Source organism: Rhinopithecus roxellana, chromosome 11 (assembly GCF_007565055.1).
Source record: "Rhinopithecus roxellana isolate Shanxi Qingling chromosome 11, ASM756505v1, whole genome shotgun sequence".
NCBI classification, from domain to species: Eukaryota; Metazoa; Chordata; class Mammalia; order Primates; family Cercopithecidae; genus Rhinopithecus; species Rhinopithecus roxellana.
In genome coordinates this window covers 133144090-133168419 of record NC_044559.1, presented here as the reverse complement: position 1 = coordinate 133168419, position 24330 = coordinate 133144090, and the positions used below count along the sequence as shown (strand labels likewise).

The 24330-nt window shown below is 39.9% G+C and overlaps 1 protein-coding gene and 1 pseudogene across 5 annotated transcripts in view; one reads left to right on the top strand and one right to left on the bottom strand.

Moving 5' to 3' along the window:
* MICU1 (mitochondrial calcium uptake 1) overlaps positions 1–24330 on the bottom strand; it is a 265058-nt gene that overhangs the window by 171914 nt on the left and 68814 nt on the right. The window lies entirely within an intron of this gene.
* Positions 5565–6110, top strand: LOC115900333 (annotated as a pseudogene). The gene has a single exon (XR_004059964.1). The product of XR_004059964.1 is annotated as a 60S ribosomal protein L23a pseudogene (transcript).

Sequence of the window (24330 nt, the reverse complement as noted above, 5' to 3'; positions counted from 1 at the left end):
CAGGAGAATGGCGTGAACCCGGGAGGCGGAGCTTGCAGTGAGCTGAGATCACGCCACTGCACTCCAGACTGGGTGGCAGAATGAGACTCCATCTCAAAAAAAAAAAAAAAAAAAAAAAAAAGAATTATGGCCTCGAGCTCCATCCAAGTTGCTGCACAAAATATTATTTTGTTCCTTTTGATGGCTGACTAGTATTCCATGGTGTATATATACCACATTTTCTTTATTCACTCATTGGTCAATGGGCACTTATGTTGGTTCTATATCTTTGTGGTTTGTTTGTTTGTTTGTTTGTTTGAGACAGAGTCTTGCTCTGTTGCCCAGGATGGAGTGTAGTGGTGCGACTTTGGCTCAATGCAACCTCTGCCTCCTGGCCTCAAGCGATACTCCTGCCTCTGCCTCCTGAGTATCTGGGATTACAGGTGTGTGCCATCATGCCTGGCTTTTTGTATTTTTAGGAAAGACGGGGTTCCACCATGTTGGCCAGGCTGGTCTGTAATTAATGACCTCAAGTGATCTACCTGCCTCGGCCTCCCAAAGTGTGGAATTACAGGCATGAGTCACCACGCCCGGCCAATATATTTGCAATTGTGAATTGTGCTGCTATAAACATGCATGTGCGTGAGTCTTTTTCATATAATGACTTCTTTTTATTTGGGCAGATACCCAGTAGTGAGACTGCTGGATCAAATGGTAGATCTGCTACTTTTAGTTTTTTGGGTTTTTTTTGAGACAGAGTCTCACTCTGTTGCCCAGGCTAGAGTGCAGTGGCACAATCTTGGCTCACTGCAACCACCATCTCCTGGGTTCAAGTGATTCTCCTGCTTCAGCCCTGAGTAGCTGAACTACAGGCATGTGCCACCATGACCAGCTAATTTTTGTATTTTTAGTAAAGAAGGAGTTTCACTATGCTGGCCAGGCTGGTCTCGAACTCCTGACTTCATGACCTGCCCACCTCAGCCTCCCAAAATGCTAGGATTACAGGTGTGAACCACCGTACCCAGCCTACTTTTAGTTCTTTAAGGAATATCCATACTGATTTCCGTAGAGGTTGTACCAATTTACATTCCCACCAGCAGTATAAAAGCGTTCCCTTTTCACCACATCCACGCCAGTATCTATTGCTTTTTGACTTTTAATTACTGACAGGAGTAATGTGGTATCTTTTTGTGATTTTAATTTGCATTTCTCTGATGATTAGTGATGCTGAGCATTTTTTCATAATTTTTTGGCCATTTATATATCTTCTTTTGGGAAATGTCTATTCATATCCTTTTCTACCTTTTGATGGGATTATTTGCTTTTTTCTTGCTGGTTTATTTGAGTTCCTTACAGATTCTCAATACTAGTACTTTGTCAGATGCATAGTTTGCAAATATTTTCTCCCATTCTATGGGCTGTCTGTTTACTCCGATTATTTCTTTTACTGTGCAGAAGCTCTTTAGTTTAATTAGGTCCCATTTCTTTATTTTTGTTGCATTTGCTTTTGGAGTCTCAGTCATGAATTCTTTGCCTAGGCCAATGTCCAGAAGAGTTTTTCCAAGGTTATCCTATAGAATTTTGATGATCTCACATCTTATATTTAAAAGTCTTTGATTCATCTTGAGTTGATTTTTGTATGAGAGATGGAAGATCTAGTTTCATTATTCTACATGTGTTTAGCACTAAAATTTATCCTAAAAATGTATTAAAATGTTTACATTTTTCAGCAATGAAAGGTAATATAAGCTAGCAAAAGAAAGTATAGTTTCAGCGTATCAGATATGAGAGACATTAAAGCTACTTGGTTTTATCATCTGTGTTAATAATCATTGTAATGAGTTATTTATTGAGCATTTTTGTAGGCCTTGTAATAGGTGCTTTATGCATCTTCATTATAGTTAAAAAAAAGAAACAAAAAAAGTCAGGGCAAGGGGCATGGCATGAGAGGACAGCCTGGAACTTACTGAGAATTCTTGTCACTTTATAAGCAAATACTGACATGAAGTAGGCCATGAAGAAGTAGGTACATAATATATATGTTAATTTTCATAACCATACAAGTTAGTTGCTATTATCTGTTTTACAAATGAGAAAAATAGATTTAGAGACGTTAAAAAATTTGCCTAAGATCATATATCTGTATTTCCAATTTCTCATAATCATCTTCATATAATCTTGTCCGCTTCTTCTTAAACTCCTTTGATGATTATTCTGCCTATCCCTTAAATATTTACTACTTCTTAGAATTTCATTCTTGGATCCCATCTCTCCTCACTTATGCTGTTTGCCTCAGCAATTTCATTTAAAAAACAATTTTTTTTTTTTTTTCTTTTTTGAGGCGGAGTCTCGCTCTGTCGCCCGGACTGGAGTGCAGTGGCCGGATCTCAGCTCACTGCAAGCTCCGCCTCCCGGGTTTACGCCATTCTCCTGCCTCAGCCTCCCGAGTAGCTGGGACTACAGGCGCCCGCCACCTCGCCGGGCTAGTTTTTGTATTTTTAGTAGAGACGGGGTTTCACCGTGTTAGCCAGGATGGTCTCGATATCCTGATCTCGTGATCCGCCCGTCTCGGCCTCCCAAAGTGCTGGGATTACAGGCTTGAGCCACCGCACCCGGCCCCTTTTAATATTTTTTTAAAAGATAATTAAAAATCTTTGAAGTAGCCAGTTTAAACTGCTGAAAGAAAAGAATTTCAGCCCAGAATTATTTATCTAAGTGAAAATAGCTTTCATGAATGAAGACAAAATAAAAAATTCTAACATGAAGGAAAACAAGAGAATTTGTCACCAAGAGACCTGCTTCAAAAGACATTTTATTCTTCAGGGGGGAAAGAAAATGATACCAAAGGAACTTAAAAAAATTTTAAAAGAGCAACAGACATAGTTACTATCTGGACATATATAATATTTTCTCCTTGCAAGTTCTTTATGTATGATAGTTACTAAAAAAAAACAAGACAATGTCTAATAGAATTTTTTATGTATATAGATATAACACATAGGACACGACAACATAAAGTTAGGAGAGACCTACATGGTGAAAAGATATCTATCTATATTTCACTGAAAGTGGTAAAATATAAATTCTTAATAGACTGTAAAAAGTTAAGTATGTATATTACAATACCTATAGACACAAGTAGAATAAAGATATACAAAGAAATATTAACCCAAAAAATTAATTCAAACTATACTAAAAAATTTTCAATAATCCAAAAACAAGGCAGGCAAGGGGATAAAAAGAACATTAAAAGATGGAGAAATAAGAAAAAAACAAATAAAATGGTGGGCCTAAATCCAAACATATCAATAATGTAGTAATTAAAAGATAGAGGCTAGGCCGGGCGCGGTGGCTCAAGCCTGTAATCCCAGCACTTTGGGAGGCCGAGACGGGTGGATCACGAGGTCAGGAGATAGAGACCATCCTGGCTAATACGGTGAAACCCCGTCTCTACTAAAAAATACAAAAAACTAGCCGGGCGACGAGGCGGGCGCCTGTAGTCCCAGCTACTCGGGAGGCTGAGACAGGAGAATGGCGTGAACCCGGGAGGCGGAGCTTGCAGTGAGCTGAGAGCCGGCCACTGCACTCCAGCCTGGGCGGCAGAGCAAGACTCCGTCTCAAAAAAAAAAAAAAAAAAAAAAAAAAGATAGAGGCTATCATACTGTATAAAAAACAAGATCTAGCTACATGCTGTCCACAAGAACCCTATTTTATTTTTTATTATTTGAATTTATCCTCAAGTTCTAAGGAACTCCATTTAAAATATAATGATGTAAGAAGGTTAAAAGTAACAGGATAGAAAAAGAGTCATAAAAAAGTAATCAGAAGAAAACTGGAGTGGCTATATAAATATTAGGCTATGTAGACTTCAGAGCAAAAAAAAAAAAAAAATCACATGGATAAAGAGAATCAATTATGTAACGATAAAAGGGTCAATTCACCAAACAATATTAATAATCCTAAAAATGTGTGTACCTAATAAGAGAGTTTCAAAATATGTGAAGCAAAAACTAGAGCCAAGCACAGGGTCATGTGCTTGTAGTCCCAGCTACTTGGGAGGCTGAGACTAGGAGGATCACTTGAGGCCAGGAGCCAGGAGTTTGAGTGGGCAGTATACTATGATCATGTCTATTTACAGCCACTGCACTCCAGCCAAGCAACATAGTGAGGCCCCCCCATCTCTAAAATGAACAAACAAACAAAAAACCAAACTGATAGAACTGAAAGTATGAACAGACAAATCCAAAACTAAAATCAGAAATCAACACCCTTCTCTCAATAATTGATAGAGAAAGTAGACTGAAAATCAGGATATGGAAAACAGACAGCAGATTAGTGGTTGCCTGGGACTTTGAGGGCAGGAAAAAGAGGTAAAGAAATACTACAAATGGGAATGAAGAAACTCATGAGGTGATAAATGTGTCATTATATTAATTGTGTTGATGCTTTCAGTAGAATATACATATGACTAGTATGTCAAAACTCATCAAACACATAAATATGTACTATTTATTTTGTTAACTATATCTTAATAAAGCAGTTAAAAATAACAGTACAAACTATCAAAGAGATGACTGAAACATTTGAAAATATCAATATTGACAACTTCTGTGCTTTAAAAATCACCACAAACAGGCCGGGCACAGTGGCTCATGCCTGTAATCCCAGCACTTTGGGAGGCCGAGACGGGCAGATCACAAGGTCAGGAGATCGAGACCATCCTGGCTAACACGGTGAAACCCCATCTCTACTAAAAATACAAAAAAATTAGCTGGGCGTAGTGGCGGGAGCCTGTAGTCCCAGCTATTTGGGAGGCTGAGGCAGGAGAATGGCGTGAACCCGGGAGGCGGAGCTTGCAGTGAGCCGAGATCGTGCCACCACACTCCAGCCTGGGCGACTGAGCAAGACTCCATCTCAAAAAAAAAAAAAAAAAAGAAAAAAAAAATCACTACGAACAAAATAAAAAGGCCCCAGACTAGGAGAAGAGATCTGCAATGTATGTAACAGATTTCAATGAGAATATATAAACTATTTTTACTAAAAAAGGAAATCAAATGGAAAAATGAGCAGAGACTCTAAACAGGCAATTCATAGAAAAGGCAATGTAAGTAATCAATAACATGCAAAGATGATAAGCCTCACTTGTCATTAGTGAAATGCAAAATAAAACCAGAAAATTATTTAAAACACTTTGAAGTGTAGAGTTTTTGTGTGCCTGTGATCAAAGTTAAGCTGTTATCAGCTTGAAATAATCTGTCATATTATGTTTTTTGTAAGCCTCACGGTAGCCACAAAGAAAAATCCTGTAATAGACACACTAAAAATAAAAGGCAAGGAATTAAAATACACTACCAGAGAAAATAACCACAAAGGAAGACAAAGAAAACAGCAACAAAGGAAAAAAAGGAAGAGAGCGGTTACAAAACAACCAGAAGATGAGTAACAAAATGGCTGTAATAAAGTCCTTACATATCAAAAATAACAGAGACTATAAATGGTCTAAATTCTCCAACTAAAAAACAGAATGGCTGAATAAATTTTTTAAAAGACCCAACTATATGATGCCTATAAGAGACTCATTTCTTTTTCACAAGATGGCGCCGAAAGCGAAGAAGGAAGCTCCTGCCCCTCCTAAAGCCGAAGCCAAAGCAAAGGCTTTAAAGGCCAAGAAAGCAGTGTTGAAGGGTGTCCACAGACACAAAAAAAAGAAGATCCGCACGTCACCCACCTTCTGGCGGCCCAAGACACTGCGACTCCGGAGGCAGCCCAAATATCCTCGGAAGAGCGCCCCCAGGAGAAACAAGCTTGACCACTATGCTATCATCAAGTTTCCGCTGACCACTGAGTCTGCCATGAAGAAGATAGAAGACAACAACACACTTGTGTTCATTGTGGATGTTAAAGCCAACAAGCACCAGATTAAACAGGCTGTGAAGAAGCTCTATGACATTGATGTGGCCAAGGTCAACACCCTGATTCGGCCTGATGGAGAGAAAAAGGCATATGTTCGACTAGCTCCTGATTACGACGCTTTGGATGTTGCCAACAAAATTGGGATCATCTAAACTGAGTCCAGCTGCCTAATTCTATATAAATATATATATCTTTTCAACATAAAAAAAAAAAAAAAAGAGACTCATTTCACCAGTAAGGACACAAACAGACTGAAAGTAAGTAAAGGGAAAAAGATATTTGGAAATAGAAACCAAAAGAGAGCAGGAGTACCTATACCTAGATAAAATATAGTATAAGTCAAAAACTGTAAAAAGAGACAAGGAAGGTATTATTTAGTAATAAAGGAGTCAATTCATTAAGAAGATATGACAATTGTAAATATAGATGAACCCAATTTCAGTGTACCTAAATATAAAGCAAATGTTAATAGATCTAGAAAGAGAGAGAGATCACAATACAATAATAGCAGGGGGCTTCCACATCCCGCTTTCAGTAATGGGCAGATCATCCAGAAAGAAAATCAATAAAGAAACATCAGATTTAAACTGTACTCTGGACAAAATGGACTTAAGAGAGATACACAGAACATTTCATCCAACTGCTACAGAATACACACTCTTCTCACCTGTACATGAACACTTCTTCAGGACAGATCATATGTTAGGCCACAAAACAAGTCTTAACAAATTTAAGAAGACTGAAACTGTATCAAGTATCTTTTCTGACCACAAAGATATAAAACCAGAAATAAGTAACAGGAGGAACCTTGGAAACTTTACAAAGATGTGGAAATCAAACAATATGCTCCTGAATAATGGGTCAATGAAGAAATTAAAAAGAAAATTTAAAAAATTTCTTGAGACAAACAAAAATGGAAACACAACATATTTTTGCTATGGAATATACCAAAAACAATTCTAAGAGGGAAGTTGATAACAATAAACACTACACTGAAAAAGAAGAAAGCCCTGAAATAAACAACCTAATATTGCACCTTAGGGAGCTAGAAAAACAAGAACAAACTCAACCAAATATTAGTAGGCAGAAGGAAATAATAAAGATCAAAGTAGAAATAAAGAAAATAGAGAGTAGAAAAAGCACAAAGAGACAATAATTTACTGTCATAAGTTTGTTAAAATTTAAATCTGATAATACCAAGTGTTGGCACGAATGCAGAGGAAGAAACTCATATATTCTTGGAGAGAAGGTAAATTATTGTTATCTACTCTGGAAATCAACTTGGCAATGTCTAGTAAATGTGAAGAGGAATGAGGAATGTATTCTATGGGCCAGCAAGTCCAGTTCCAGGTATATGCTGAAAATAACTTCTTGGCCAGGTGTGGTGGCTCACGCCTGTAATCCCAGCACTTTAAGATTCACCTAATCCCATTCACTTTAGGTGAATCACCTGAGGTCAGGATTTCAAGACCAACCTGACCAACAGGGTGAAACCTAGGCAACAGAGCAAGACCCTTTTTCTACTAAAAATACAAAATTAGTCAGGCATGGTAGTGCATGCCTATAATCCCAGCTACTTGGGAAGCTGAGACAGCAGAATCACTTGAACCCAGGAGATGGAGGTTGCAGTGAGCCAAGATTGTGCCATTGCACTCTAGCCTGGGTAACCAGAATGAAACTCCATCTCAAAATAAAATAAAATAAAATAAAATATAATATAATAAAATATAATAAAAAAGAAAGAAAATAACTTATTGCAAATATGCACCAGGGCACGTATAGGAGAACATTCACTGCAGTATGGTTTGAAATGATTTAAAAAATTGGCATGGAGCCACATGTGGTATCTCACACTTATTATTTTTTTTTTTTTTGAGACGGACTCTGTCTCTGTTGCCCAGGCTGGAGTGCAGTGACACCATCTCAGCTCACTGCAAGCTCCGCCTCCAGGGTTCAAGCCAATCTCCTGCCTCAGCCTCCGAGTAGCTGGGACTACAGGCACGCACCACCACGCCCGGCTAATTTTTTGTATTTTTAGTAGAGACGGGGTTTCACCATGTTAGCCAGGATGGTCTCGATCTCCTGACCTCGTGATCCGCCTGCCTCAGCCTCCCAAAGTGGTATCTCACACTTATAATCCCAGCACTTTGGAAGTCTGAGCTGGGAAGATCACTTGAGGCCAAGAGTTTGAGAGCAGCCTGGGCAACACAGTGAGACACTTGTCTCTGCAAAAAATTCTTTAATTAGCTGGGTGTGATGGTACACAACTGTAGTCCTAGCTACTCAGGAAGCGAAAGTAGGGGATAACTTGAGCCCAGAAGTTCAAGGTTACATAACCTATGAATGTGTCACTGCATTCCAGCCTGGGCAACAGAGCAAGACCCTGTTTCTAAAACAAAACAACACAAAAAACTGGCATGGTAGATTAGACTACTGATCTCAAATATTTACTTCCTTCCCCCTTGACCTCTATGGAAAAGTCCTTGACTTTGGGCTTTGTTATGTAACTTGTTTTAGCCAATGGGATATTAGCAGATGGGACATAAGCATCCTTAAAATGGACTTCTGAGGTTGGCTTTCTTTCTTAGATCTTGGCCATCTATAAGAAAAATATATCCTGGATGGGCCAGTGATCTAAAAAGTGATAAACACACAAAGCAGGCTGACAAATCTGCTGACAAACTTTCAGAGCTACCCTAGCTTAATTAGACAACCTCTAGCCTATCTACAGAGCTCAACAGAGAGCAGCAGAGTGCACCTCATGGGATCTGCAGATGAAAGTGCCTTTGCCAAGATTATGACGGCAAGAGAAGTCTAGCATGGCTGACTCCACCTTGCTTCTAGCCTTATAGGCTAGCTGTCCTTACTCACTCCTGGGCAAAAGCCTGGGAATCGGAGGAATTTAGACTATAGTTCAACTTGAAAACAAGAATGGTAATAGTCCCTCCCTAAAACTCCTTGCTCAGGGACCAAAGCAACATTTGTAAAACTAGTAAAAGGCCACAAGATTAGGATTATGATAGAGGTCTGAATTCCATTAAAATGTAGGCATAGTTTGTCTAACCCCTTACAACTCAGGTGTCATGTGCCCAGAGGTCACAAGACTTGTGACTTCCCCAACTGCTTCTATAAATAGCATCACTATTGTAGAATCTAAGATTCATCTTTTGATATATTTTTCAGACTTTTGCATTCTGGCAACTGAATAACCCCACCCAGACCCATGACTCATGACTGAACCCATCCTGTGGCCCAAACATTGAGGCAGCCTCAGTGCCTGAGGACTGTTTTCCACACCCCCGTGATTTCATCCTTAACCAATCTGCTGCACCTATTCCCCAGCCTCCTGCCCACCAAACTATCCATAAAAACCCTGGCCTCTGAGTCCTTAGGGAGGCTGACTTCATGAATAATACACTCCTGTCCTTCTACTTGGCTGGCCTTGCATTAATTAAACTCTCTTTACTGCAATACTGCCGTCTCAGTGAATCAGCTCTATCTGTGCAGTGGGCAACAAGAACTTGTCAGGCAATTACACAGAGGCATGAGCCAAATAAACACTAGGTATGGCACTGACATTTTCTGGTTGTTACATAGCAATAACTAACTAATAAATCATATACTGGCATATTTGTATAAATTTATACAAATAATATCCACAACTTATAGCAGTGAAAATAAAAGAACAGCTACGTGTTCTTTACATAAAAGTAAGGGAAACTTATAAAACTTATATAAAAGTAAAGGAGATGTAGTAATCATGCGGCAGTAATAAATATAATCATCCCCTAGGGAAGGACAATGAATATACACGATGTTATAGTCTTCAACAAAAACGATAAACACCAAATTAATAACAGTGGTTCTCTCTAATAAGAATGGGAGTGAAATGAGATTGCAAATAACTCTTTTCATGGACACAGACATTTTAATTTCATGTCACTTTCAAGTTTCACAAAGCTGCTTCTTGTGATTTTTTTTTTACCCATTTAAAAAATGTAAAAACCATTCTCTGCTCATGGGCCATACAGAAATAGGCAGTTAGCTGTAGATGGCCAATCCTTGCTCTGTACTAAGCAGCACTGCAGAGGATTAAAAACAAAAGGAGTGAAGCAGGGTATTTCCTTTCACAGGACTCACAGGGGTGCCTCGTTTGCTTAGCCTGCCCCATCTACCCATTGCAGGAGGGAGTGTGCAAGCCAACAAGTGCAGGAACCAGAACAAGCAAGTGCAGGAACCAGCCAACTGCTTTTGGGTGCCGGCAGGAGCAAACACCATACGGGCCATGCAGCAGCATATGGATGGGGGTGCCTGCAATTCCTGAAGCCCCAGAGGGTAGTTACAGTGCTCCTTTAGCTCTGCCATCTACAGATGGCTTAAGTGTTAACAGCTCAGTGGGCCCTCTGTCTCATCATGTGGGACAGCTGCCCTCTGCCAGCAAGGGGAAAGGGCCAGTGTGACAGCCTTTTTTTGGTATCTGCACTTGTTGGCTCCCAAGCTCCTGTCTGGCATCCAGGAAAATTGAGGTTGCACAAATAAATTGAAGGATGGTGAATGCAGAGGATGTTACTGAACGATGAAAGTGGCTCTCAGCAGGAAGGGGAGCTGGAAAGGGGATGGGATGGGCAGGTAATCTTCCTCTCAAGTCCAGCTGTATAGGCTGGACTCTTCACCAAAAAGTCAAGCCATCAAGCTGTCCCTTGAAGTCAAGTCACTTCTCTTCAATGTTCAGCCGCTTCTCTGACTGAGTCTGGGGTCTTTATAGGCACAGGATGGGGGTGGGCCATGGGTAGTTTAGGAAAGGCAACATTTGAGCAGGCCACAGGAATAGAAGTTCTCACTTTAGGCCACAGGTTTCAGGCTTATTGGCTTGAAGGTGGGGTTTTGTCAGGGACCTGCCCCTGTCTGCCTAGAACTTCTCTGCCTCCTGTTGCTATCGGTAGAACATGAGGACCTTTTACTGAAAGAACTTATCTTGTTTGGAAAAAAAAACATTAGTGCAAACACGTTTTTAAAATATATTGCATGTATATAACCATGTGAAAAATTATTAACCAAATTAGAAGTGTTCTAAGGGGCCAGGCATGGCTCACACCTATAACAGGCTATAGGGCCTATAGGCTCACACCTATAATCCCGGCACTTTGGGAGGCCCAGAAAGGAGGATCATGTGAGCCCAGGAGTTCCAGATCAGCCTGGACAACATAGCAAGACCCCGTCTCAATCAACCAATCAATCAATCAATCCACCCATCCATCAATCAATAAAGTACTGTACGTAAGATTATTATTAAGGATACTTAGTGCCAGGAGCGGTGGCTCATGCCTGTAATCCCAGCACTCTGGGAGGCCGAGGTGGGCAGACTACGAGGTCAAGAGATTGAGACCATCCTGGCTAACACAGTGAAACCCCATCTCTACTAAAAATACAAAAAATTGGCTGGGCGTGGTGGCGGCGCCTGTAGTCCTAGCTATTCGGGAGGCTGAGGCAGGAAAACAGCATGAACCCGGGATGAGGAGCTTGCAGTGAGCCGAGATCGCACCACAGCACTCCAGCCTGGGAGACAGAGTAAGACTCCGTCTCAATAAAAAAAAAGAATACTTAGGGTAAGGGAGGAGACCACTCCTCATATTGTCTTATGCGGACGTGGACCACCCCTCATATTGTCTTATACCTAATTTCTGCCTCCAAAGAAAGAAGAAGGAAAAACTAAAAGGCAGAAATGACATCCACAGGCAGACAGCCCGGTGCCACACCCTGGGCCTGGTAGTTAAAGACTGACCCTTGACCTAACCAGTTATGTTATCTATAGATTCCAGACATTGTATGGAAAAGCACTGTGAAAATCCCTGTCCTGTTCTGTTCCGTTCTGATTACCAGTGCATGCAGCCCCCAGTCATGTACCCTCTGCTTGCTCAATCGATCACGAACCTCTCATACAGACCCCCTTAGAGTTGTAAGCCCTTAAAAGGGACAGGAATTGCTCACTCGGGGAGCTCGGTTTTTGAAGACCTGAGTCTTGCCAAAGCTCCCAGCCCAATACAGCCCTTCCTTCTTTAACTTGGTGTCTGAGGGGTTTTGTCTGCAGCTTGTCCTGCTACAAGGGGTCATCGTAGAGATAATATGGAGTCCAGGAGAAGTAAATCACAATATGATCTGTGACTCCCTCTTTTACACCCTTTTCATCTCCAACGAAGATGAAATCACATCAAGATAATAAGGTCAACCAGTTGGATATGGTGGAAAGAAAATAGGGATCCTCTTTGCAACAGGCTATGCTTTGCTCTAAAGAAAGCTCCAGTTTTCCTACATAGAATTTTTAAAATTCTCCCCATGCCACTGTTTCCTCAAATAGTTGGCCAGCTATGCAGAGCTGGTTACTACAATAGGAAGCACCACTCAAAGCTCAGAGCCTGAAGCAACTATCTATCTCATTATATCTAGGGATGGCAATGACATTCAGACTTCACAGAGAGGGAGATGGGACATATTCAAATCACACAGAATATTTTTTTCCTTTTAATGTCTGTCCTACTCAACTATGATTACTCCAAACTTTCTTGACATTCGGTACAGAAGAATTCTTATTTATCTTGCACTCTAAAATTCATCTGCTCCCTATTCATTTTAAAACTGCTTAATGTAGTCTCTGCTTCATGATTATTTTTGAACTGTTCTAAAAGTAAAACTTACAAATTTAGATCTGTTGGGTATCCTGGGATACAGTATGTGTGAAAAATACAACAAAATAAAGTTGAAATATGAGCTACTGGCTAGAGTCCAGCCATTTCTGATAGAAATTCAAACCACAAAAAATCTACAGCCTCACTTTTTTCCTTTTCTCAACCCATATAGGAATAATATATCTTTTACTTCTGCCGCATCAACATTTCTGGAAATTCCTGTTCATGAGCAAATGAAAACGGAAGCCAAGTTTCCCAATGAATCTCATTTCAATATATCAGAATTTCCTCATGATTACTGTTGATGAAAAAAAAAACATATTCTATTAAATATTTGAAGAGATCATTCTGAGCCAAATGTGAGGACCATAACCAGTGACATGGCCTCAGCAGGTCCAGAGAATACGTACCAAATGTGGTTTGGTTACAACTTGGTTTTTACATATTTTAGGAAGACATAAGACATCAGTTAACACAGTAAGGTATACACTGGTTTGGTCCAGAAAGGCAGGACAATCTGAAGCAGGGGAAGGGCTTACAGGCAGATTCAAAGATTTTCTGACTAGCAATTGGTTAAAAGAGTTAAATTATTATGTAAGATCTGGAGTCAACAGAAAGGAGTGGGCTAAGATAGGGGTTGTGGAGACCAAGGTTCTTATTATGTAAATAAAGTCTCATAAGTGGCCGCCCTTAGGGACAAAAGATGGCAAATATTTCCTACTCAAGCCTTTAAAAGGTGCTAGGCTCTCAGCTAATCTCTTCAGGATCAAAGACCAGAAAAAGGGAAGGTGATTCTCTGCAGAATGTAAATTTCCCCCAGAAGAGACAGCTTTGCAGGGCCATTTCAAAATGTGTCAAAGAAACATAGTTTGCAGTAAAATACTTTGATTTCTTTCAGGGCCTGCTATCTGTCATGTGATGCTATACTAGTCAGGCTGGAATGTGGTATCTTATTGCTACAAAGAGTCTGTTCTGTCAGTCTTAAATACCTGTTTTAATGTTAGTGCTAGTCAGTTAAGCCTGAGTTCCAACAACCCCTTCCCATCATGGCCTGAACCAGTTTCTTATTTATCTTTGGAATCCCTTTGGCTAAGCGGAGGGGTCCATTCAGTCAGCCACCTAGGCCTCCCGAAGTGCTGGTGCACTCTTCTTGTCTTAACTGAACTTTACTTATACCATTTTTTCCTTTGTCTAAGCAAATAATGATACTATATTTAGGACTAAAGTCTTAGCTCTGTGCTTCTGAAATATAAATTTTCTTATTTCATTTAAGAGTTATCCCTTTAGACATGCTAATTTAGAGCTGCCTAGCTAACAATTGCTTAGGGCAATGAAACAGGTAATTGGAAGAGTGATAGTCTGAATGGGGAAAAGGAAAACTATTTAAAAGCCAGCAAATGAGAAAACTTTATGAACATTGTAAGATCAGTCTGTCTCTAGGTCTATATGTGTTGTGTGTATACAATAATGTTTGGTAAATAAAGCTGGTTTTTAAATTATTGGTAAAATAGAAATGGGTTCAAAATTGTCAGTTAAATACAATTCAACACTTGCTTGGTTTGACTGTGAGCTTATGTTTCTGGTTTTGAGCCTACGGATTTGGAGGGTCCTGATAAGTGGCTATGGTGAGATCTGGAGATATGTCCTCAGTGCCTAGGCCAGCAGCTACAAATTAGAGGCAAGCCCCAATGTGTTCCCTCCTTTCTTGCCCCAGCTTTGTCTCCTGGCTATTCTGGGAGGGGCTGGATCCTCCTGGCATCATCTTCACAGCTCAGTCTTCTGACCTGAGCTCTACAGCTGGTATGCGAATTCAGGACTCAAAACAGGTCCTGTCCCCTTCACAGCCATCATGGATACCGGGTGGCTACTTGAGACCCAAGATGACTGGGGAAGACATTAGGGAGGGTACCTCAGTCACAGTTTCACAATTCTTTCAGTAATTAAAAGTCTTAAAGTTATGCTATGTTAAATTAAATAATAGCCAAAAAATCTGAGTCATTTGTAAGTTAAAATACCAAAACATTCATTATTAAACAGAGTTTAAATGTATATACCTCGGTATGTTATATGTATTAACTAATGATAACTTGAGAAAACAGTTTTCCAAAAAGTGATAAAATGGTTTTCCTGTACAAATACTAATATAAAACAGTTCAAAATTACTTCCTAGGGATTTCACTAGAAATCAGAGTTGCTAAGAGTTAATGCAGTTACTATATGTAATTAAAACTACTAAATTTAAGAAAATTCTGGCCGGGCGCGGTGGCTCAAGCCTGTAATCCCAGCACTTTGGGAGGCCGAGACGGGCGGATCACGAGGTCAGGAGATCGAGACCATCCTGGCTAACACGGTGAAACCCCATCTCTACTAAAAAACACAAAAAACTAGCCGGGCGAGGTGACGGGCGCCTGTAGTCCCAGCAACTCCAGAGGCTGAGGCAGGAGAATGGTGTAAACCCGGGAGGCGGAGCTTGCAGTGAGCTGAGATCCGGCCACTGCACTCCAGCCTGGGCCACAGAGCGAGACTCCATCTCAAAAAAAAAAAAATTGTTTCAAACTGAAGGAATTAAGAAGATGTAAATAAAACTAAAATACAGAAAGCTGAAAAAAAAAATAAGAATACATAAGAAATTTTAAAAGGTTTGTAGAAACATGGTGGTCAAAACTGACTAAAATTAGATTAGTTCATAAGGCTTTATTAAAGTTAGCTTAAATATTGATATTACACTAATACAAAAGTATTATTTGGTTTTTCTCTTTTGAACAAAAAATCCTAGTACTAATAAGTGTTACTAAAATATTTCTGTTCCTTTTTGAGTAAATTGCAAAAAAACAAAAAAGAGTGAGGGAGAGACAGATTCTGTCTTCTGCTGTCTTTCTCAGGTATTTTGATTGTTCAGAAACCAGAGTCTCCTCTCTACCAAAGAGTAAAGGTTTTTGCAATTTTATTTTACTTTACTTTATTTTATTTTTCCTCTAACCTTTACTTTACTTTATTTTATTTTATCTTATTTTATTTTTCCTCTAACCTCATCTTGGAAGTGAGGTTTTTGCTTTTAAAAACATTTTTGTTGGCCAGGCACAGTGGCTCACGCCTGTAATCCAGCACTTTAGGAAGCCAAGGTGGGCAGATCTTCTGAGGTCAGGAGTTCAAGACCAACCTGATCAACATGGAGAAACCCTGTCTCTACTAAAAATACAAAAATATTAGCCAGGTGTGGTGGCGCATGCCTGTAATCCCAGTTACTCGGGAGGCTGAGGTAGGAGAATCACTTGAACCTGGGAGGTGGAGGTTGGGGTGAGCCAAGATCATGCCATTACACTCCAGCCTGCGCAACAAGAGCACAACTCCATCTCAAAAAAAAAAAAAAAAATTATCATTTTGGCAAAGTGAATGATTATTATTTTAGAGTGACCTGTGATCCTGTTTTGGTAAAGTGTTTTAAACCTTTGACATATTTGACAGGCTTCCTAAAATCAAATTTCAACTTCAAAATTAAGTCTTTTTTGTTGACCTCTCACTTTGCGATGCAACAAAGGGCCCCCGAAGCATCCAAAAGAAAGATAAACAGGGTTATTTGATATGTTAAAGTACATGAGAAGTGCTGTCAAATAAGAAATGAGGTTTAACCCTCTTCTATTTCTGTTTTTATAAATGTTATTAATGTATGTTCCAAAACTGTATAGGGTTCCTAAAATTCTCATATGTCTGGATATATACCATCAGTTATAATTATGAGTGTTATGTTAAATTATTGTAGGCCACAGAAATAACCAAATTTCCTTGTCAACTATGTTTTACACTAGGACCATTTTAAGTTGTTTCTTCATGCTGATGTAGTTTCTGAAAAACTCATAAGCAAGCAAAATCCTGGAGCATTGTTATCTTCAAGGAGGTTCACCAAAAGGATGGCATGACATGCACCCTTAAATACAGGTTTTCTGATAACTTTAGGATAATATTATTTGAACTAGGTAAGAACTCCCAGAACTCTAATAAAGAGATTAACTGGTTTATAAAACTGCTAACAAAAGCAGGACAAAAATAATTGAATATCAAGAAAATACTTTGCCAGATTTTCATGCTAATCAGCTGTTACTGAAACTGTTTAGATAGGCAATGTGAATGAACCCCATGCCCCAAGTAAAATTACCTATGATAACTCATCTTAAAACAAAACTTAAATACCAGTTTTGTTTCTCTAATTTAGGTGCATAGGTATTTAAGAGAACCTAAGTCCAACGTTAAGTGTGGACTCATGGAGAACCTGAATGGCTGCCTGGTCCTTCCTGAGTCCTTAAAGCTTTCATTATTAAAAGCTCTGCATTTTCATAACTCATCATGGAAGAGATAAAATGATCCAAATTAAAAATATATGTTGGTGTGGTGACTGTTCTACATTGCTAAATGGTTTAAGCTAATGTTTGGTTTGTCACACCCATAATCCTGGGAAGACAATCAAAACTTCATATTCATTTATGCTACCTGATGGGCCATTTAAACATTTATAAAGGAATTTCATTCAATTGTCATTTTCAATGCATGTTTTCTTTCTTTTTTCTGGAACACATTAAGATGAGATCCATGCATGTTTTCTGATTGCCTAAAAGCTTTTCCATGTAAGAGGGCTGATGTTGTAACAACAGCTAAAAGGTGATTAGGAAATGTGTTATCCTCATGGGATATTCCTAAAAAAGTGTCTAATGATAGAGGCATTTATTTCACTGGACAAGTTGTAAAACTGTTGCATAAGGTTATCACAGATAAAATAGCATTGATATGGTTTGGCTCTGTGTCTCTATCCAAATCTCCCGTTGAATTGTAATCCTCATAATCTCCATGTGTCAAGGGTGGGACCAGGTGGAGGTAACTGAATCATGAGGGTGATTCATGCTGTTCTCGTGATAATGAGTGAGTCTCATGAGATCTGATGGTCTTTTTTTTTTTTTTTTTTTGAGATAGAGTCTCGCTGTGTCACCAGGATGGAGTACAATGGCGTGATCTTGGCTCATTGCAAACCTCCGCCTCCTTGGTTCAAGCGATTGTCCTGTCTCAGCCTCCTGAGTAGCTGGGATTACAGGCGCACACCACCACACCCGGCTAATTTTTTGTATCTTAGTAGAGACGGGGTTTCACCATGTTGCCCAGGCTGGTCTCAAACTCCTGAGCTCAGGCAATCCAACTGCCTCGGCCTCCCAAAGTGCTGGGAATACAGGTGTGAGCCACCACACCCGGCTGAGATCTGATGCTTTTATAAGTTTCTGGGATTTCCCCTGTTTGCACTCATTCTGTCTCCTGCCACCCTGTGAAGAGGTGCCTTCAGCCATGATTATAAGTTTTCTGAGGCCTCCCCAGCCATGCAGAACTGTGAGCCAATGAAACCTCTTTTCTTTTTTTCTTTTCTGAAATAGAGTCTCACTCTGTCACCCAGGCTGGAGTGCAGTGGTGTGATCTTGGCTCACTGCAACACCCATCTCCCAGGTTCAAGTGCTTCTCCTTCCTCAGCCTCCCAAGTACCTAGGGTTACAGGCGTCTGCCACCTCGTCCGGCTAATAAACCTCTTTTCTTTATAAATTACCCATTATCGGGTATTTTTTCATAGCAGTGTGAGAACAGACTAATACAAGCATTAAAAGGTAAATGGCCAATGTGGGCAAAAAACATCTGTTGCTTCATAATTGGTCAGAAACAGAACACTGGTCAATTTATCTTAATCTATATCTTAGGTTAAAGAGAACATTACCAGCATAGGCGAAAGAGAATATTGCCAGGAGGCCTTCATTCTTCTGGATGGGTTTGATTTCTCAGGTCTCTTTTTCCATGGTTTGGAGGAAAAGAGGCAATTATTAGAAATTTATCCCTCAAAATACACTCTATAGCAGATTCTACTGCAAAGGCTGAAGTTACGCAACAGACTTGAAATTCTCTTGCTAAAGTTGTGCTAAAAAATAAAATTGCTATAGATTACTTACCAGCTAAACAGAGAAATATCTGTGCAGTTGCTGACACTTCTGGTTGCATATGGAAGAATGTATCAGGTATTATATTCAGTTGTAGGGGATTAATAAACAGGCTGCTTGGCTGAAACAAGTAGATTCTTTATCTAGCTCATTCTTTGATCTATTTGATTTTAGTTGATTTGATAATGGGGACCAAACTCTTGGTATTATCCTCCTGAGAGTCATAATAGTAGTCTCCCTGGCTGTATTAGTCCATTCTCACATTGCTATAAAGAACTACCCGAGACTGGGTAATTTATGAAGAGGTTTAATTGACACACAGTTCTACAGGCTTAACAGAAAGCATGACTGGGAGGCCTCAGTAAACTTACAATCACGGCAGAAGGTGAAGGGGAAGCAAGGACCTTTTTCACATGGTGACAGAAGAGAAAGACAGCAAAGGGGGAAGGTGCCACACACTTTAAAATCATCAGCTTTCATAAGAACTCACTCACTATCATGAGAACAGCAAGTGGGAAGTCTGCCCCCATGATTCAATCACCTCCCACCATGCCCCTCCCGCAACATGTTGGGATTACAATTCAGGATGAGATTTGGGTCGGGACACAGAGCCAAACCATATCACTGGTACACTGTACTCTCTCAAACACTTAAAGGTATGCATCCAGCCATCTCTAGAATGTCAAATGGTCTCTCTTTGACTGGAATGACAAACACTCAAAGAAATGTGTGACCATGAGGATGTCGTAAAACTATGAATTACATGCTGAGACTAGAAACCCAAAATGATGGTAACAGAGTGGCTCTAAGGCTCTAAGTTTTGGACACACTCTCACTTAAGTGAGAACTTGACTAAAAAGGGGGAATTTTAAAACAAAATTATGGGAGGCCATGGTCGTGGACTGAGCTTGTGCTCTAGGCTCTAGCAGACCGGATCAAACCAAAACGGAGTCTCTTACACTAAATACGACAAACTTTAAGGAAGCAGATGGGTCCTAAAACAGACCAGTTTTTGTCTTACTCCTGAAAACAGGAGATTCCAGCATAAGAAGGTCCCCTCTACTCTAACACTTACAAAAAATAACCTGAAGTCCCTGTTCCCAACTTACAGATTCCATGTCATGCTATCTCCCAGTGAGATTTGAGACCAAATAAGTACATTTACAATGATGACAGAGTGACATCAATGACTAAAGTTTCGGTCAATCTCTCCACTGAGATGACCAAAAGAGGAGGATTATTAAATTAAGTTTAGACTAAAGCTGCCTCTTTATATATTTTAAGTTCAGCCTAAAGCTTCCTCTGTACATAGTGAACTGTAACCTCACCGCATATGTGTAACATACTCTTGTGCCAATCATCAAGTTGCAGCCAATCATTCAAACCACGTTCAAATAAGGGACACTCCAAGCTGTAACTAATCTGGCCACTTCTGTATCTTACTTCCATTTTCTGTCCGTCACTTTCCTTTTTCTGTCCATAAATCTTCCACCATGCGGCTACACTGGAGGCTCTCTGAACCTATTCTGGTTTGGGGGCTGCCTGATTTGCCAATTGTTCTTTGCTCAATTAAACTCAGTTAAATTTTATCTAAAGTTTTTCTCAACACAAATAAGATTTTATCTACACGCAAGCTTTCTTTTTTGTATTTTTAGCGGAGACGGGGATTCACCATGTTAGCCAGGACAGTCTTGATCTCCTGACCTTGTGATCTGCCCGTCTCGGCCTCCCAAAGAGCTGGGATTACAGGCATGAGCCACCGCGCCTGGCCCATGCAAGCTTTCTTTACTTTCTTCCTTCGGTATCACAAAACAAGGTGCTGAAACTAATTTAAAGGAATCTAAATTTATTATTATTATTATTATTGAGACAGGGTCTCACACTGTCCCCCAGGCTGGAGTACAGTGGCATGATCATAGCCCACTGTAACTTCAAACTCCTGGGTTCAAGTGATCCCTCCACCTCAGCCTCCCAAGTAGCTAAGACTATAGGCACAAGCCACCACGCTCGGCTAATTTTTTTACTTTTATTTGTATAGAGACAGGGTCTTGCTGTGTTGCTCAAGCTGGTCTTGAACTCCTGGTCTCAAGTGGTCCTCCTGCCATAGCCTCCCAAAGTGCTAGGATTGCAGGCTTGAGCCACAGTGCCCAGCCAATGCTCTAAATTAAAAGCTCAATGCAATTAATGAGAAGTTTTATATACCTTTAATTTCTTTCTAATTATAAAAGATTATTTATGAGGGCAGGACTTTTTGTCCATTTTATTAATTACTGTATTTCTTGCACCTAGAATGTTCTCTAACTCATCACTATCAATCAATACATGTTGAATGAATATATACACACACGTATATATATAGTCTATTAGAAAATAAAGAAACGTACAAAGAAGAATAAAATAATTTCTGATAATTTCAACATTCACAGAGTTAACACTTTGGTATATTCATTCTTCAGTTACTTTCTATGTATTTTATATATGGGTGAAACACAAAGGATAGAGAAATATGTTAAACAACACCGTATGGATGCAATCAGTAAAATCCAGAATGTGGGAAATTCTATAATACAAATGACCTACATTCTTCCACAAATAAATGGTGTCTAGTTTGGTTTCCTTAAAAGCAAGGTATCAGTGTGGAAGGACTAAGAAAAGTGAAACAGGTCAGCAGAAAAAGCCAATTCAAAGGTATGTTATTAAGTTGACTACCACTGTAGACAACCAGAGCTCAACACCCCTTGCCCCATCTGAGAAACCATGTAGTGTGTATATCAGAATTGATCATCCAAGACAATGGAGAAGAGGGTATCCACCAATTCTCAGCAGTAAGTGTTAATGCTTTTGTATCTCCAAATGTGTGCATGTGCCAACATGGTTGAGTGTGCTCCTACAGGTGTCCCATGCTATAGCAGCAGAGATGCCCTATAGGAGAAAGTAACAGATACACAACATAGCTGAGGTTTCATCCTGTCAGCCTGCAACACTGTACAACTAACTGCTGCAGCAGCAACCTGAGCAAAAAGGTGGGCTGAGAAATGTGAGATGAGGCATAAAATATGTCTCACATAAATGGCAATAAAAAAACATGGAAGCGAAAAAAAAAACGGTAGATAAAAGACTGAAGAGACATATCAATCAAATGCAGTGTAGAGGTTAAACAAACCAACTCTAACAGTTATTTTTTAGATAGGAAAATGTGAACAGTGCCTGGACATTTGCTATTAAGGAATAACTGCTGCCGGTTTTTTTTTTTTTTGCTTTTTTTTTTGAGACGGAGTCTCGCTCCGTCGCCAGGCTGGAGTGCAGTGGCTGGATCTTGGCTCACTGCAAGCTCCGCCTCCCAGGTTTACGCCATTCTCCTGCCTCAGCCTCCCGAGTACCTGGGACTACAGGGCCCGCCACCTTGCCCGGCTAGTTTTTTTTGTATTTTTTTAGTAGAGACGGGGTTTCACTGGGTTAGCCAAGATGGTCTCGATCTCCTGACCTCATGATCCGCCCGTCTCGGCCTCCTAAAGTGCTGGGATTACAGGCTTGAGCCACCGCACCCGGCCTCTGCTGCCTGTTTTTAAAGGCAATATTTAAAAAGTATTATTGTTTTTAAAGTTCTTGTACTTTAGAGACACATGTAAAAGTATTTACAGGTTGTCTACATGTCTTGAATTGGCTTTAAATCAATCTGGGGTGAGGAAAGGAAGTAAGAGAGGTTATAGATGAAACACGATTGGCCATGTGTTATAATTGTTGAAGCTAAGTGATGTGTACTGTACACATGGGTTGATTACATTTTCTACTTTTCAGGTTTGAGAATTTCCACAACCAAAAATTTTATTTTTATTTCTCTCTCTTTCTATCTCCCTCTTTCTCTCTCTCTCTCTGTCTCTTCTGCTGAGACAGAGTCTCACTCTGTCACCCAGGCTAGAGTGCAGTGGCATAGTCTTGGCTCACTACAACCTCCACCTCCTGGGTTCAAGCAATTCTCCTGCCTCAGCCTCCCAAGTAGATGGGATTACAGGTGTGCACCACCATACCCAGCTAATTTTTATATTTTTATTAGAGACAGCGTTGTGCCATGTTGGCCAGGCTGGTCTCTGATGCCTAATCTCAAGAGATCTGCCTGCCTCAGCCTCCCAAAGTGCTGAGATTACAGACATGAGCTACAGCACCCCACCAACAACCAAAAATTTTAAAAAGCAAATTTCATACATTTTGGAGGGGTGATGGTTCTACATAGTTTTTATTTGACCTAGAGATATGTGAATATTAATAATGTGGGCAAAATATTATGAATTTTCTGGTTAGAAAATGACATAAATGGTTTTGGTTCCCTAAGCTCACTTCGTTATTTCATGTGTCTGTTTTTTTTTTTTTTTTTTTTTTTTGGAGACAGGGTCTGGCTCTATTGCCCAGGCTTGGGTGCAGTGGTGTCATCTCGGCATACTGCAACATCCACCTCCCAGGCTCAAGCCATCGTCCCACCTCTGTCTCCCAAGTAGCTGGGACTACAGGCACGCACCACCGTGCCTGGCTAATTTTTTTATTTTTCATAGAGATGGAGTTTCGCCATGTTGCCCAGGCTGGTCCTCAACTCCTGAGCTCAAATAATCCATCTGCGTTAGCCTCCCAAAGTGTTGGGATTACAGGCATGAGCCACAGCACCTAGCCCATCTGTCTGTATTTTTGACCACACAATTTACTCACTCTGAATGATGTCTTTTCTTTCTCCTATATATAATGAGCTATTATTCATTTTTCAAAACCCAACTCAAATAGTACTCCATTTAGGATGTCTTCCTATATACTCTCTAAAGAATTAGATTCTTAGCCGGGTGCAGTGGGTCACGCCTGTCATCGCATCACTTTGGGAGGCTGAGGCAGGTGGATCACCTGAGGTCAGGGGTTTGAGATCAGCCTGGCCAACACGGCCAGACCCCATCTCTACTAAAAAATACAAAATTAGCTGGGCATGGTGGCACATGCCTGTAATCCCAGCTACTCAGGAGTCAAGGCTGGAGAATCACTTGAACTCAGGAGGCGGAGATTGCAGTGAGCTGAGATTGCGCCATTGTATTCCAGCCTGGGTGACAAGAGTGAAACTCCATTTCAAAAAAAAAAAGAATTAGTTTCTTTATATCCTACTCCTATACCATATACAGTCATGTGCTGCTTAATGATGTTTTGGTCAACAAAGGACTAATATACAGTGGTGGTCCCATAAAATTATAATTGAGCTAAAAATTCCTATTGCCTAGTGACTTTGTACCAATAATAACATCATAGTACAACTATTTTATTTTAAAAATAAATTTAGTGTAGTCTAAGTGTACAACGTTTATAAAGTCTACAGGTGCACTATTTTCCATCTTTTATACCATATTTTTACTATATCTTTTCTATGTTTAGATATGTTTGGATATACAAATACTTACCATTGTGTTACAATTGCCTACTGTATTCAGTACTGTAACATGCCATACAGGTTTACAGCCTAGGAACAAGAGGCTATACCATATAGTCTAGATGTGTAGTAGGTTATACCATCTAGATTTATATTAAGTACTTCATGATGTTTGCACAATAACGAAATACCTAAGGACACATTACTCAGAACATATCCTCATCATTAAGTGGCCCATGACTGTACAATCAATTCTTGCTATTTGTAGTTATGTTCTGTACGGTCACTGTGGACAATGAATTAGTGAATATCAACCTATTGCTCTTGGGGAAATTCAGGGTTAAGCTCCTTTGAGCCTATGATCACAACATTTTCACAACCAATCAATATATAACCTTGT